Source organism: Odocoileus virginianus, chromosome 7, assembly GCF_023699985.2.
Source record: "Odocoileus virginianus isolate 20LAN1187 ecotype Illinois chromosome 7, Ovbor_1.2, whole genome shotgun sequence".
Lineage (NCBI taxonomy): Eukaryota > Metazoa > Chordata > Mammalia > Artiodactyla > Cervidae > Odocoileus > Odocoileus virginianus.
In genome coordinates this window covers 28,433,033-28,445,885 of record NC_069680.1, presented here as the reverse complement: position 1 = coordinate 28,445,885, position 12,853 = coordinate 28,433,033, and the positions used below count along the sequence as shown (strand labels likewise).

At 50.1% G+C, this 12,853-nt stretch overlaps 2 protein-coding genes across 4 annotated transcripts in view; one reads left to right on the top strand and one right to left on the bottom strand.

Annotated features, from left to right (window-relative positions):
* Positions 1 to 12,853, bottom strand: part of DOCK1 (dedicator of cytokinesis 1) — a 545,853-nt gene that overhangs the window by 261,761 nt on the left and 271,239 nt on the right. The window lies entirely within an intron of this gene.
* INSYN2A (inhibitory synaptic factor 2A) overlaps positions 4,610 to 12,853 on the top strand; it is a 63,188-nt gene continuing 54,944 nt past the window's right edge. Inside the window, exon 1 of one of the 2 annotated variants that reach the window (XM_070470417.1) lies at positions 4,610 to 5,162. The gene's annotated coding sequence lies outside the window, so the exon portion shown is untranslated. The remainder of the gene's footprint in view (positions 5,163 to 12,853) is intronic. The other variant, XM_020885156.2, reaches the window with a different exon arrangement.

Below are 12,853 nucleotides of genomic sequence, written 5' to 3'. Positions count from 1 at the left end.
AAGGAAAAGAGTGACAGAGAATTCTGTGTTCTCCTTGCCCCCTTCCTTCCTCCATCTCTGTGAATCCTCAGGTGGGCACAGGAGGCAAACAAGGCAATACTTGGACTGGGTACCCCAGGGGAGGTGCTCCCTGGGGCACTGACCACAGGCCTCATGCCCGCCAGGCAGACGGCTCAAGGAAGGGTCATCCCCAGTCTGGACACCAGTGAAGTGGATTAGCAGAGCAGACACTGGAGCAGGAAAGCCATTTTTATCCCTTCTTGACCTAATTCTGGTCAGAGGTGTCATTCCTCGGCCTGGGCATATTACCTGGTTTATGAGGGGTTGCCTTCAGCGGCTCAAAGAGCAGCCAGCATTACCAGCAAGGATTAAGAAAAGCCCTTTAGCTTCTCCCTCATCCGGAAGGGATCTGCTCCCAGCAGATTAGATTTAGATGTGGATAATGAGAAATCCCCACAGACCCCATCACCTAGACCACCCAATGAAGGTCAGCCACATGAGGTCCAGGGTATTTATTTCTCAGCACAGCCACCTAAAGGAGAGGGAGTAGTGATGGAATTGGGGGAGGAGAAAGCCTCTGGGTTTGCAGACCTTGCACATAAGGGGTTTTGAGCGGGGAGAGGGGAGTCAGAAGCCCGTGCCTACCCTTCACCTCTTCTCACTGGCGTGGTGTGTTCAAGAAAACCTCCAACCACTTTTGTTCTCTTTACAAATAAAACCATTCCATTTCCTACAAATAAATGAGATACACAATGATGCGTTAGAGAAAACCAAGAATTGCAACTCGTCTGCCTGATGTTCAGTTTCTCGGAACCAAATTGTGATCCAGGCCAATACTCCATCCCCAGCTGATCATCGTGGAAGGAAAGGGAACCAGGAGTGGGGAGAGCCCCCGGACATGGACCAGGACTCGAGAAACACAGCTCTGATTCCCACCAGAAGGAAAGGCAGTTTTCCTACCAGGACAGTGGAAGAGTCACGCACAGGGCAGTTCACACAGAGGGATACACTTATGATCAGGAGGTCAGTCCTGAAAGCGGGCAGTAAATGAGCAGAATACGAAAAGGCATTCATTCAGAGGGCTTCTCACTAGTCTCCGAGGCTAAAGATGAGGTCCAGCTGCAGCCCCTTTGAACACTAGGTCTTGTTCTTGAAAGAGAAAAGAAAAACGCCCTGATGTGACTGATCTCTTCACTACAGGCTTAGGTCATGCTGAGTTACCTCCCCTCTGTGGGAGCTGAGCACAGCTGAACTGTACCCACATCTTCAGAACTGAAGGACAGAACCAGCAATCACAGACTCAGGCTCACCCAGCAGGCACAATGAAACACCAAAGGACCAGATAGGGAAGCCATCTGCAATGTGAACTATGCTGCAGATGCAACTGAGAGCCAAGCAGACGTCCAGGAGAATGCTAGAAAAACATGCTCCCAAGGAAGGATGCTCCAACATGAGTCTAATCTGAGCCTGACCTACAGCACCTGACTTTTCTCTTGGCTTGAGTTGTGGAGAGAAGGAGGCTTCAGAAGATACAAGTTAATTTCACCGACAGGCTGGTTCAGTGAAAGGGACAGGTTATTGGGGAACTTGTGTGCAGGTACTGGAATGACATGGGGATAATGCCCAGACAGAAAGGAGGCATTCTTGATGAATTTTTCCATAAGTACACAACCATGCGACCACCTGGGTCAAGATGCACAGAAGGCAGTGTGGCTCTGTGTGACTAGTGTGCTCAAAGATAACCATCCTTCTGACATCTACCACCACTGGGAAATTTTGCACCTCTTGGACCTAGTTTCAGTGGAATCATGAGATACTGACTGTTGTGCCTGGCTTCGGCTGCACAAGGTTTGTGAAGATCATTCATGCTGCGTGCATGAGCAGTAACTCCTTTTCCCCGCTGTATAGTATTCCACTGTCTGAATAAAGCCCCCAAATTTTAAGCATTTGGGTTATTTCCAGTTCAGAATTCAGATGGACAAAACTAAGGAACATCCTTTTATGTCTTTGACTGCTATATTCTTGTCTTTTTTTTTTAACACAGAAATGGAGATCTCAGAATTTACTAAACTGTAGAGCTGAAAAGCCAGCATTTCTCTGTATAGCACCTACACACATCTAAGAAGGAAGCAAAAGAAAAGAGATGCAAATATTTTCCTATCATCTGTCTTGTACTTTCTTATAGTTTTATTCTTAGGTGTTTCTGCTTTTGGAAAATCCCACATTAAATGTTTAGCTATTTGGGGGACCTCCTTGGTGGTCCCGGGGCTAAAACTCTGGTGTTTCCACTAGAGGGGCTTCGGGTTTGATCCCTGATCAAGGAACTAATCTGTGCAGCACAGCCAAAAAAAAGTAGCTATTCTTCCCTTTGCCAGGGAAAGGGTTAGATCCTTGACCAGGGATCGAACCCATGTCCCCTGCAATGGAAGCATGGATTCTCAACCACTAGATTGCCAGGGAAGTCCCCAGATAATTTTAATAGACTCAGAAAAACAACTATGTCTACTTCAGCCATGAATAACTAAAAGCAGTCTTGGTGATACGAAAAACCTCAATTACATCCTCTGTTCACATTAAGTGGGTTTTCTCACCTGCCAATTACAGCTTTCCATTTTCTTCCTAGAATTCCACATCGTGTGGATCTCAACACCACTGCCCCCGGAGCGGCATTCTGGCCAGCTCATGCTGCCACCTGTAGCTCTGTTCTGCCCTGCATTTAAGCATTTATGCATTTGTCTTTATCTGTTTTCGCTCATGGTCCCTAAAACTTCAGTTTTCCATTACCAACAGCACGATTTCAGGATTTCCTGGCAGCTTTATTTACAGTGACATGTGTAAGAGATGGAAGACAGATTTCTGTTTTCTGAGTTAGCAGTAAAGCAAAATTTACAGAAAGTTGCCCAAAATCCTTGGAGAGATTATTGCATCCACAGTGGCCACAGCCCACCCCCAGAGGATTATGTTGAAGGCATCCATGGCGACGCTCCCTCCCACCTGGCATTAAATGTCCCTAAGTCCCACACATCCCCAATATCAGTTCCCTTCTGGGAAGAACAGCCGGCTACAGGTTCCCCGCTGCGCACACATCACCTGGCAAATCTCTCCAGCCAGCACGACCAGCACAGTACCAGCCAGAGAAGTAAACAAGCTGAAAATTAGACTGGAGGACTCTAGGTTAAGAGAGGATAATAAAGGGTCCAGTGACAGAGTTTGGATCCACAGGTTCTGGATTCCCTTCTTAGGCATATCTGGATGCCAAGAATTATACAGTTTTGTGCTAATGTAGGAGGGAAAAGCAGCTTTCAGGATGTTTTCCGTGTGTGCGGCATCTGTATGCATCACCCGAAGCATCCAGCTATAGACGAGGCATTTCCTATAAAGGGGTCTCTAAAGAATGGTCACTACATAAAGCACCGACCTAGGCTCAATTCAACTCAGCGAGCCAGGACCCAGCAGAGCCTGAATCGCAGCCCAGAGCTGGTGCTCAGGAAGGAACAGGCAGCAGTGTGTGCAGACCAGCTGAGACTGAACGGCTGAGTGAGTGAAGAGACGTCACCGATTGTCCTCCCAATTCTCCCCCCACCCTGCCCCCCAGCCTGGCACTGCCCTCCCGTTGACCATTTCTCTGACCTTTCTTGGGAAACATCAAATCTAATGAACGTGGCTACTTTCAGGTATGCTCAGAGACTGAACTTCAAGCCCCCGGCCTGAGAAAATTTAGGGAGCCGGGTGGTCAGCGGCTAGCTGGCTGCCTAATCCCAGGCCTCGGCACCAGGTCCCACAGGGATCTGCGAGGCCCCTGGGCCAGCGCCTCTGAGCTCCGAAGACCTCCTCGCTGGTGGATCTGGGGGGAACGGGGTAGCTCCTTTTGCCTCCCCAAGTGAGCTCAACTCTGGCCTGAAACAAACGCAGCAAGTGCCCTGGCCTGGCAGGTGGGCGGTGAGCGCCACTTGGGGGGCGGGGGGAGGGTGGCGGTCTTGGTGCGGAGGCGCCGGTTCCTGAATGTCAGCGGGCAGCAGACGCCGCGGGCGGACTGCCTTTGGTACTCGAGCCAGTTACAAGCAGCCTGCCGGGCAGTCCCCGCTTAGAGGGGCTGACCCCAGGTTGGACCCAAGGCAGGCAGCAAATCCGCAGATGAAGAAGGCAGCCGCCTAAGCCCCCCACGCGCTCCTGATTTCAAAACCGTGCTCGGTTCGGTCGGCCGCCACCGCTGGCAGCCTGGGTGCAGGGTCCCCAGCGACCCCCTCCCTGGAAAAACCGCTGGGTCCCCGCCCTCCAGCTGCTGCTCGGAGGCGGCTCCAGCTCCAGGGCAGGCTCAACAAGTTCCCGGGCCGCGCAGCGCCGCCTGCAGCCCAGAAACCCCGAGGACGCGCCGCGGTGGAGCCCCGCGAGCAGGCGGCGGCCGCCGGCGGCTCCTTCCACCTCCTCCTCGGCTGGGGCTCGGGCGTCGGCGGGCGGGGGGGGCCCTGCACTCCCGCCCGCTCGGCTCCCTCCGGGGCCCCCCCGCCCCACGCCCGCGGCCCCGGCCCAGCCCCACGCCGCCCCCGCCCCCCCCCCCCCGCGGGGCCCGGGGCTCCGCCCGCCTCCCTGCCAGGCGGGCGTACAGGCGGCAGGCGAGCGGCTCCGGCGCCCCGTCCTCCGGCCGCCCGGCTCGGCGGAGTGCCTGGGACCCGGGGGGCGGCGGCGGCGGCGGCGGCGGCAAGGACTTCCCTCCCGCTCCCTCCGCCTCTCCGCCCCCGCCTCCCGGCCCCGGCGCCCAGATCTCGCCGAAGACGATCGCAGTCAATGAGGACATCGGAGGAGCACGGCGCCGGGTGGCTGTGGCTGGCTCCGCCGCGCCGCGAGCGAGCGAGCGCGCGGGCGTCCCCGGAGCCGGCCGAGCCGCTGCCTCGCCGCGCGCGTCGCTGAGCCGGGCCGGAGGGACGCGAGCTGCGGCGCGGGGGGCCGGCCGGGCCGGGCCGGCGGCGGCGGTGGTGGAGGGGGGGCGCGGGCGGCGGGCCAAGCCCCCGAAGCCGAGCCTTCCTCCGAGCGAGCCCGGCGAGCCTCGCCGCGGATGCCCTGCCCGGAGTGCTCCGTGCCGCGCCAGGCTTGCCGGGGTCCGCGGCGAGACATGCCCCAGCCAGGCGCTGCACCGACCTCGACTTATCTGTAAGCCGCCGAAGGTAAGCGGAGCCCCGCGCGCCCTGCTCCAGCGCCCCGGCGCCCGCTGTGCTTGGCCGCGGCCAGAGCACCGCCCGGACGGGCGCCGACCCCAGGGTTCTCGCCCCGCGCCCCCGACCGGGCTGCGCGGAGGACTCGGCAGGCTGCCGGGGGACGGGGCCGCCGGGAGCCGACCGGGCGGCGGGCGGGGGCGAGGGGCGAGGTTACGCAACTGCCTCTGGCCCGGGCCGGGTGGCCGAGGGGCGTCCGGCAACTTTGGCGACGGCCGGCGAGGAGCGGGTCCGTGTGTCTGCGATGTCGGTTCTAGACAAACGCCACAGCCTCCTATAGCACCCAACAGCCCGCGCCAGGCAGAACCGGAGGTGGTGGAGGGGGGCGGGGGGTGCTGGGGGCGGCCCTGGCCCGCGCCGATCTCGAGGTTTTGAAGTCTTTCCCAAACTAAAGCGAGCTGGCAAGTACGGCTGATTAACTTTGGGGGGATGAGTCCGGGCGGAGGGGCCCTGCACCGGCTGCGGAGGAGAGGCGTGAGCACCGCGAAGGCACGATGCCCACGTGAAGTGCCCGTCTCCTCCCGAGGCGCCCGGGCTCGCCCGGGGTTGGCACCTTCCAGGGGCTGCGGGCCAGGGTCGGCGCCCGCGGGGCTTCCGGGGGTGCAGCATCCCGAGTCAGACCCAGGACGGGCATGAGAAACCAACCCAGGCTGCAGACCTAGCGAGCGGGCCAGCCGGCTGGAGAGCCAGGGCAGGAGGGAGGAGGGAGCCCGCGGGCCGGCCCCGCGGCCCGGGGCAGCGCCGGGAGCCCCAAGTCAAGAACGAGAGTCTGCGTCTTGCTGGTTCATGCTCAGGGTTCCCAGCTGGCATCTCCACTGCCAGGATGAAGAGCCTGTTCCTGTGACCTCAGCACAAGGCATGCCACAGGGGGATGGACCTCGCAGTAAGGGGATGCCTGGAGTGGGGGGTGCCTCTGGAGTACACTGGGGCTAGAAGCAGGGCGTTCGGCTCATGTACAGAGAAGGGCCCTGACCCCTCTCCCGCTGCGGGTCTGTGCAGGACGGCTGGACCCTGAACCAGAATCAGCAGTGAAGCAGTTTTAATTTGACCTTGTCTGCTTAGGCGCTTAAATTCTGCGGAGGCATCCCAGGGTGAACTGGCCAAGATGGGGATGGAACTTTGGTCCAGCCCTGCCTTGCCTGGGAACGCAGGAGGTATTTTCACAAGACTACAGCTCAGAGGAGGGTTCAGCCAGCACACCAGGAGGTTTTCCTTGAATAAGCACTAACAAGGGGGTGGGGTCGGGGTGGTGGTCCCTTTCCATCTGCCAGAGAGAGGGGGTATGTCAAGGTTACCCGACTGAGGACTTGATTGAAGACTGCCACCCACATCACCTGACCCGGGCCATTCTCAATGAGGAGAACACGTATGAAATCACTTTAACCTCATTAAGCTTATGCTACAGACCCAGCAGAAAGTATAACCATCATTTCACTTTGCGGAGGCGGAAAGTGCTGGGGTTTTACTATTCACATTTTGTGCTATTTATTACATTCATATTCCTGTTGAATGTGTCTTTTCAAAGAAAAGTTCATATTTATCTTTGCTTTTTTTTTTTTTGCTTTTAGCGAACGTGTTGTTAGCTCAAAGGAAAAATGGAAGTCCTGCCATTTGCATGCCTCACCAGATATTAATAATTCACTATCCATGTTTACTACTTACATTAGATGGCACTGCTACTCATGATGGTTTTATTACAGGCGCATTTGCAGAAAAAAAAATGTCTAGCACAGCCATCACTAATTGCATGATTTTGCATAAATTATGTTAGCTACAGAGAGTTTGAGCTTTTCTTCACTAAATTCATCATTTCCTTAAAGATAAGGTGATCCCGTTTAATTTCTTTAAAGCCCTCCTTAAAGATAGGTGCCCTTGAAAAGCAGAGGTTACCTTTCGATTTACTGGAGTGTATTAGTGTGATTAAGACATTAGCTTTTACTTAAATCAGTCCCATTGTCCTACTGAGACACAGCCACTGCTGGCCACACAGGTTAGTCAGGCCTCAGCTGAAAAGTTGGCACTTTTACTCTTGACTTTGGGGGCTTCTCTGTTCTGCCATAGTTGTTTCCCCTACATGCAGGGTAGGGATTTTCTGTTCTTTATTTCTCCCTCTGTAGAGGGGGAAAAAAAAAAAGAAAAACTTTGTAAGTAAATAAGTTAATTAATCGAAGACTTGTGTATGAAAGGCATCAGAGTACCAGGAAGATTCCTGCACAATGAAATAAGCAGTCAGAAAATAAAAATGATTCTCAGACTGTAGAGCTGGACCCAGCAGAGCAGTGGGACAGATGTGTTCGCTTAGCTCCACATTTGTATTCTCTTGTCTGTTCTCACCCATGGCTGTCTCATTTAGAGCTACAACTACTGAACTCTCTTGTATGAGAAGCAGATTACTTGTGTGGGGACAGGCTGCTTCTCGGGGAATAATAATAAAGAAATCACAGCTACACTGCAAAGCGGCAGTGCTGTGGCCCAGCATCAGTGTAGGGAGGCAGGGATCGGGTCGTCTGGAACTGCGAATTGTGAAGCCCTGGACCAGCCCACCAGGTGCCTGAGTAGGGGCACTGCAAGGCTGCTGCTTACGCAATCAGACGCTCAGGAAACCACAACAGTTGTGCGTATTTAAGGCAAACCAGTCATTTGGGGACTTTGGTCATGATGGTGACTGCCCCAGACAAAACTGGCATGGTTATAGTAGACAGTTCCTTCCTCAACAATTCCCTGACAACCTCCTCCAAGCCCTTCATTCCCCCACCACCAAAATGAGCTGACATAAGTTATGAAGCAGTTTCTTTTTAGTCTCCTCACATATTTGATTTTAATATTTCATAACATGACTTCAATATTTTAAAGCAAAATTTAGTATGATTGATATGACATGACAACACTTTTATTACCAGGGAATTTGCATACAAACATTTGGATAAGTCTTTATCTAATATTTGGGCTGACCTATAACATAAATGTCATAAAGACGTTACACATTTTCATCAATGTATTTTTAAAGTATATTTTTCTTATATATTAAGGACATAACACAGAGATATGGTGCCACATTGTGGGGATCCTGCTGGGATTCATATAAAGACACTACTTAGATGTCAATTCGTATTAAACAGCAAGCCATACAAATTACAGGTTTGAACCTTTGGACTATGTATGATAATGTGTCTGTTTCAGGTTCAGGGGCCCTGAAGTGTCTCCAACCACCCAAGCATCTTACCTGTCAGGTTTACAAAAAACATACCTAGGGAGACATTTCTGGATTCCAAATTCAATTCTTGATATAAACTCTCTCAGACACCCCCTCTACCATAAGCCACTGTAATATTCAGTATGGGTCTGAGTCATACATACTATAGACATCATTCACACCACAATGAATGAATGAGTTGAGGGACTTTGAGTTAGATAAAGATGTTATCAAGTGACAAACCAATGATGTAAATAAAAACAAAAACACTCTAGCCTGCTAGCTCTGTGTCTTTCTACTGGATGCATATTCTCAGCTCTAATTGAGAGAGAAAGAAAATGAACTTGACTACAGAAAAGCAGATAATAGGGACAAGGACTTCTGTTTCTAAATTATAAACCTTTCAGCCAACGCTATGTTTCTAAGGGATTTGTGAAGAACAGTCTTCAAATTCATCATTTGCAGATATTGCTTCTGTAGAGTACTGAACTGATTATTCCAAGTACTGTACATTCACAGACAAGCTCTCTTTGCCGTGTTATCTTGCTGTTAGGAATTGACACCAAAGACGAGCAGAGAGAGGTTCACGTCTACACACTGACCCTTCACCTGAGTTATGCTATTATGGCCATGGCTCGGGTAAAGAAGAAACTTCTTGAAAAATCACAATAGTATGGCAAAAAGCTGGTCAGAGTTTATATTGCAGTTACTATGGAAAATTCCAATTCAATCCTTAATAATCTAGCCTTAGGCATAAAATGAAATGCAGTAAACTATAGCATATGAGAGACATAAGAAAGAGGTTTTGTGATGCCAGAAATACTACGGGCAGGCAGTCCTGCAAATCTGATACTCGCCTCATCAAGACTGCAGAGAGAAAACGCAGGAAGGGGAAGCTGATGGTCTGAGAGCTTCGTTTCGGCTGCTCCGTTAAGAAACTGCCAAGGAGGAATAGCATTATCTACTAGCAACAGAAATGAAACTGATCAACCTTTGTTTGTGTTTCCAGGTCATCATTCCACTGGTGATGTGGGCCCCTCCATACTGGTTGTTCCCTGGGAAGTATCCTATGTTTGTCAACTGTCCAATTCTTTATCTTTTTCGTGTGTATTAAAACTTTAGTAGTCAGACTCAGAACACCCCGTATTATCTGCATTTTGTTCCCTGGAAGCTGCTTGCTTTTGTAGTAAGCGATTTTAGCATCCTTGGAAAGGTAATGGAACTATAAAACCTGGGCTCCGGTAATGGGCAAGCACTGGGAAGTAGATTGATATGCAGATGGCTAGGTCCAGAAAGGAAGGCTGGTCTGTGGAAATGTACCCAGTCGTAGCGGCAGGGGCCATAGCAGGGTGTGAGATATTGCAAGATGAGTGAGCGGTTCTCAAGGCCAGGAGGGCGAGAGGAGGTGGGAGATAGGATCAGGAGAGGACCAGCCGTGTGCTTCGGGGGTTCCCAGGCAGACAGGATGATGACCTCACTGAGAACAGGGGATAAGATGCACACACAAATCCTGCAGCTACGCACGGCTGCTGGGTGCTCAGAGCGAAAGCCTGTGTGGGAAGGTAAGAAGTGACACTGGGCACAGGTCTCAGGGTGGAGATCAGACAGTGAAGAGCAGTTTAAAGCCAGTTTACGAAGGAACCAGCAGGGCAGAAAGGTCCTGTGTTCGTTGGTGATAGGTAACCACCGAATGTTTTGAACGATTGCACACATTTCTAGAAGACGAAGCCTTGACAGCTAGAGACCACCAGAGAAGAGGACTCGGAGATCAGTTGAGAGGGTGTGACAGGTGCTGCTAACTGGCAGCAAAAGTGACTGGTGACCATGGAGATCTATACAAGGGGGCATCTGGGAGAGAGACATCCTGGGTGGTGAGTCTGTAACATGGCAACATGGAGAAGGGACTAAAGATGCTACTAACCCAGGCGGACACGGGGCTTGGGAATCAAGAGAAGCAGAGAAGCCAGGGAGCCAGCAGGTCTGAAGGAAAAAGATAGGATTACTATCAGAAATCGGAATGTGAGTTTCCAACTGGAAACATTATTTTAAAAGATAAGTTCTTCATCATTTCTTGCTTCTTAGAACTTCCATGAGAAATACTCTGAAAGAGGAAAAAACTAGACCAAAGGATTCACACCACAAAGAAATTCTCAAAGGACTAAGAATAGTCCTATGAAATAACAGGTGCTTAATGAATATTTAATGAAGCTATTAACAATAAACCTAGTCAGTGATTTTGCTAGAAATTCACAGACTCCAGATTGGACAATAATTTTTTTTTTCCCTTCCATTTCAAGTTGTACTTGTTTTGAAGTAGGAATTAAAAGGAAGAATCATGAGATGTTGCTAACAATGAAGACAACTTCTAGAGATGCACAAGCTTCAAATCTGGGCCACATGGCGATTAAGGAAGAAAAAAGTATCAAAGGTTTGGAGTTTTCCTTCCCCAAACTCAACCTTATATAGAGCTTCCTTTGGTGAAAATTCACATGGGTAGAAGTTGAGTTTTTAAAGAAAGAATGTAAGTTTAATGACCTAGTAATAGAATTAAGAGTAAAAGAAACAAGGGAGGCAAAGTAAGCCTCAATCCAATAGATTAAATGCTCTTTTATCCCAAATGCTGACAGTTTTTGGCTGAAAGGAATTTTCACCTTACCAAAATACGAGTCTGTTCAGAACAGTGTTCAGAACAGTCCAGAGTCTGTTTAAAACAACTAGAAAACATCTATCTCTTAGCCTTGACCCCACCCCTCAATTTTATATCATGACATATCAATTTCTTTGGTTTTTGTGCCAGACCCACCAATGTATCTCTTCTTTTTTCAAGCAATACCAGAGTGGTTCTAAGATGTGGCTTTTTGCTTTTCTCTTTTTCCCACGTTGAAATCACAAGGCACAAACAACTAGACAACTAGTTTCCCATTAATCATGCACTTACAACTCACATACCTTGGAGAAGTGTGGCAGGGAATCACTCTCCATAAAAGTCCACACACATGCAAGTGTAGAGAGTCTGAACATCTAACAATGCTAGGGCCTTCCCTGGCAGTCCAGTGGCTAAGACTCTGAGCTCCAAAACAGAGGGCCTGGGTTCAGTCCCCGGTCAGGGCACCAGATCCCGCACAGCAAACTAAGGATCACACATGCTGCAAGTAAGACCAGCCGCAGCCAAGTACATGAGTATTTTTTAATGAAAACATTTACTAAAATATTTTAATAAAAATGCTAAGAAGGTAAGTTTCTCACTTTTAAACCATATTTTTCATCTGACTTCTCATGGCATTGAAAAATCCCATGATAACAGCTTTTCTCAAATATTTATTGTCTGTTTTAAAAGTAGTTGTTAGTTCAGAGGGCTTCACAGAAGGACTTTCCCTCCTGGTTTAATTTTTGTTGTTGTTGTTTTTGCTATTTCTAGTCATCTCCATGCACATTATTCACTCTCCTGTAAGTATGTCTCTGCTTTATTTATTGTTTCTATCAGGTTTACTAGTGGGGCAAAAATCCCTAGGCTTAGGCTAAAAGATGGAACTGATCACAGGGTTGTAGAAACTGACCCTCTGAACACACCAGCTGGTCTTGTTGGGCAGGGCAAGCCAAGGGAGGCATCCTTTCTCCAGGAGCGAGGTCAGCCCCTGAGCGAGGGGTAGAGGATGGACTGGAATCTAGGGCCCCTGGCTCTCATTTCGTTTCTCGTGACCATTCAGTTCCACATCAAAGCCTCAGTCCTAACTCTGGATCTAAAGCATCTGTGAAAATGACCACTGGCATGCCCAGTTTTCAAATAAAAACCTAAAACCGTATACTTTATATAATCAGCCATTCAAAGTGGCTTACCAACCTTACAGGTAGTTCTCAAACCTGTTTCTCTCAAATAACGTATCCAGTGTTGTCCACAGATGTAACCTATTCTTAAGTGCACTGTCCTTATCAACATCACTTCATCACCAGCAGCAGCATCACCAAGACCACATACTGGGGGCTACAGATACTAGCCACCTGGGCCCGCATCACAGATCAGAGTGCTTACAGGTGCATTCAGGGGACACTGTCCACATCTGTACTCGCAGTTCTGCCAATCACTATCGGGGTGATGTGGACACAGGTTTACCTTGCAGTCCCTCAGTTTCTCCACCTTTTAAAAAACAATAACTGGTCCATCAGAGATATTTGGTAGATCTTCCCTAGTGGCCCAGTGATTAAAACCAAGTTTTCACTATAGGAGGTTCAGGTTAGATCCTCTATTAGGGAACTACAATCCCACATGCCATGTGGCATGGCCAAAAAAATAGAAAAAAAAACCCAGTATTTGGAGAACGCAGTATTAGAACATGGACAGAGTGAGGCTTCCCTGGTGGCTCAGTGGTAAGGGATCTCAGGTTTGATCCCTGGGTTGGGAAGACCCCCTCGAGAAGGGAACAGCTACCCACTCCAGTATTCTGGCCTGGAG